The sequence below is a fragment of the Halyomorpha halys genome, unplaced genomic scaffold (assembly GCF_000696795.3).
Source record: "Halyomorpha halys isolate HHAL.00 unplaced genomic scaffold, Hhal_1.1 Scaffold107.1, whole genome shotgun sequence".
Lineage (NCBI taxonomy): Eukaryota > Metazoa > Arthropoda > Insecta > Hemiptera > Pentatomidae > Halyomorpha > Halyomorpha halys.
In genome coordinates, this window is record NW_027112128.1 from 567,652 (window position 1) to 571,478 (window position 3,827).

The following is a 3,827-nucleotide window of genomic DNA, read 5'->3' on the forward strand; positions in this document are numbered from 1 at the left end:
AAAAAAAAAAAAAAAAAAAATTCTGTTATGTATTTTTACTTTAATACACTTTTAATAATTCCTCTTTTAAGAGAAAGTGGCCACACTATTAATTTAATGATCCGAGGAACAAGAATACATCTAAGTGAGATAGTCACTTACCTTGGCATAAGATTTGGAAGAGGATTTAACATGATACCACACTTGGATTACATGGGAAATAGGGTGGTCCAATGGTCTTAGTCCATTATGGTAGAATGGCCTTAGTCGTGTGAGGGGTACCTTCTGGGACCTCAGATACCCTGCGACAATAACCATATATAAAGGAGTGATCGTGTGTATTCTGAGGTATGCGTCCCCAGCATGGAACCGGAATCTCTTGCACTGGCAGGAGAGAAGATAGGCTACGACCCAACGGACGGCTTTTCTCAGAGTCACCAAGGCATACCGGAGTGTTCCACGTAAGGCGAGTACCTCTCACGGATACCTTGGGAGGGGTGCCTCTCAACCTTCTCCTGCAGGAAGAAATGATGATATTTAAATTCAAGAGAGAGGGCTCGGCAGGTCTGCCGGTAAATCTTCAGGTGAAACTTTGAGAGCCCAAACAGATGAAAAATCATTCTCCGGAACGACACCACAGAAAAGTGGAATCGGCGTTGGGTGACAAGTCAAAAAGGCGCTACCTTAAATAACTTAGAAATAAATAAATTATATAAAAGATGAAATAATGTAGGGCCGTCCGTGGCTCAGGTGGTTGAGGCGCAAATTTTAGCAATCTGTAAACTATAGGCGGCGCCGGTTCGAATCCGGGCTGGGGGGATGAACTTTTTCCATTTCGGAAAGACTTGATCCTCCCCCCTCCCATAGTTAGAATAGTTTGGTATATCTTGTTCTATTGATGCCATACAAATTTTAAATAGATTAGTTTCGGGTTGCGTACACCAAAAATATCACCGAAATTGTCAAATAAATTAGACTCATTTAATGAATCAATTTTCAAAAATAAATAATTACGTTTGCACGTTTGTGAATCTTTGCTCTATTCCCAATAACAAAATCTGTTTCTATTAAAATTCAACTATCAGAGACTAACTGTTTCAAGGAAAATTATGTTATGGAACAGCTCATAGTTGTTGTTCGTGTGAACCAAGATTCGTAGCACACTTATGCAGTTTATGAAGTGCATGGAGACCAAACTGTAGTAATATAGCATTGCATACATAATAACTATCAGTAATAGTAATGGAATTAGTGCTAGTAACTTTGCGAAATGTGTGTACATTGACATAGATCATTGTTTACTCTCTGCAGAATTTAGTAGTGTCGAAACGTTTAATTTCCTGTTTTGAAATATACATATACAAATATACATATTGAAAATCGTACAAGTACGTCCTTCTTATTGGATATAATTTTTATTTTTATAACTGTTAATTTAATGTTTATTTTCTGACTGTAAGTGTTCAATAATGTGTTCAGGGTGGTTGTGTTAGTTCTGACTCCAACAGCTATTGTTAGATACTCTTGACCATAAGGCCTCGAAAATGCGTGTTCAAAATAGGTAAGGTAGCTGATTTGGAGGTAAGTAGATAGGATGAGACTTACGGGCGCCAGATATAAGTTTCCTAAGGATGGTAACCTGTATTTAGACTTTGGATTCCATGTTGTTGGTGATTCAATATCAGGGAATCGCATTCATTGACAAAATGAAAACATATTTACTGGCAGCATAACAATGAAAGAGCAATGCATTCTTATTTTCCTCATCATGAGGGATAAAATATTAATTAAAACCCACAAGCTGAGGGAGAATTTAATCGAAATACATTTAATTATTGTTAATTAAATTTGGTCCAATGGATGCGAACACGGTACAAAGTCTTCCCTCACAAAGAGAACCATTCACTCTACGCTTAAATTAAACTATAATTAAATTACATGTAATTTGTTGGACATTTTCATTATATTCGTAAATATCTAGCCATTAGTAATAACTTCTAAGATCTTCAGGAAATAAAGTTTATGAGAGCTATAAAAAAATATAAAGGTTTGAATAAAAAGTTTCTGTTTAATATTTTAGAATCTAAACACAAGACCTTTTCCTGAAAGTATAGTTAAGATTTACTAAAAATGTAAACACATTCGGAGGTAAAATTAAGATAAATGAATAATTATGACGAAATTTATTACTTCCTGCAATATTAGTTTCAAAATTTTAAATTAATGATTTTTCTGAATATCATTTATTCCGTCACTAAGCCCATCATAATTCTTTAGCGTTTTATATCTTCATCGTATAAAACATAACATTATCAACACTCCAGCTTTCTTTTTGACTATCTACTTGTCATTTACTTAAATATTTGACTGTCCAAACAAAGAAACAAACAAAGTGAGAAGTATTAAGGATTTCATTACAAATATAAATAATTGACTGTATTATTTCAGATTATGGTGATGGTCGGGATGTGGTTAGAAGAAAACAAAAATAGTTAAAAACATTTTTATTGCCGACGTTCTGCTCCATTTTGCAGAGCTTCATCAGGGTTAAAAAGTTACAAAAAAAAAAATTAAAAATGTTTTGATATAATAGAATAATAAGGTACAAAAAAGTGAATTAAGGTTAAAAAAAATTATAAACAAATGAACAAAAAATAAATAAATAAAAAAAACAAAACATATGATGATTAATACATTTAGTATTTTTTCTATACATCTATGTATAATTGAAGAAAGGAGGTTAACTTTATATATAGGCTTCCCATGAATTAAAAATGATATAGCAATAACTCTAAGTAATATTAAAACTTATTTACATATAAAATTATTGAAAAACATATTCATTTTCATTTTCATTCATTCATGTGTTATTAATATAGAAAATATCACATGATCTGTGATTCCAGTTAAGATAATAATTTTTTTTTATGGCGACCTGTATTCTCACAAAGAAGCATGTATCTAAAGATATTCAAAAGCGTGATATTGCTGAGGTGTTGTTATGGGTCAAACTTATTATTAGTTTGAAAGGGGCTATAAAAAGTATAAGCTGATCCATAAAAGGACATATAAATTGTCTCGCAATCCTTAGATTCAACTTTATTATGCCATTGTTAGTTCAGTTTTTTATATCTTGTTGGAGAAGAGCACTTCTTCCACACTTTATATTCTTACTGTTTTTTAAAGTTGAACGTTAATGTCAACAAGGGTTTTGATTGGTTTTACAACAAACCTGTTATAATGATTTAGTTCCTATACTTCTACTTGATTGAATGAGTTACAGTAATTATTTTACTTCATAATTCTTTTATTTTATCTTCAAGAAAACGTTTCGGACATCCGTCTTTATATAGTTCATCTACAAATTATTATATAAGAAGGATATTATAATATTATTATATAAAACATAGTGTCAGATAATCGAAGAGACTGAAATGTATTCCAATTCTTTTCAAGTAGAAAAAATAACGAAGTTGAATATTTCAATGTGTTTTCTTGGTATGAACTTGGATGGACCGGAAATTGTTGGATATCAGACATCCATGGTTCATTAATTTTTACCTTTATCGGTCCTAAGCTACTTTACCTTTACTCGCCTTTTGACTAGAAGTAACCTTGAACTTTATACAACAGAAAACTGTATAACTCGATACTCAATAAGTCGAAAAGCTGGATGTTTTGGGGTCAACTCCGTAAACATCTTATTAATTAAATATGAAACAATAAATTAAAATTATCATTAGGCTAAATAAGTTGAATTGAAGGGTTGAGGGACTGTCTGATTCGAAGTTAGCTTTATGAAGTTACTGTCAATCCCTATAGGTCGGTTGTGCTCCCGGTTTTTTTTT

At 32.1% G+C, this 3,827-nt stretch overlaps 1 protein-coding gene across 1 annotated transcript in view; it reads left to right on the forward strand.

Annotated features, from left to right (window-relative positions):
• LOC106677712 (cubilin) overlaps positions 1 to 3,827 on the forward strand; it is an 80,124-nt gene that overhangs the window by 44,066 nt on the left and 32,231 nt on the right. The gene's annotated exons all lie outside the window — the stretch shown is intronic.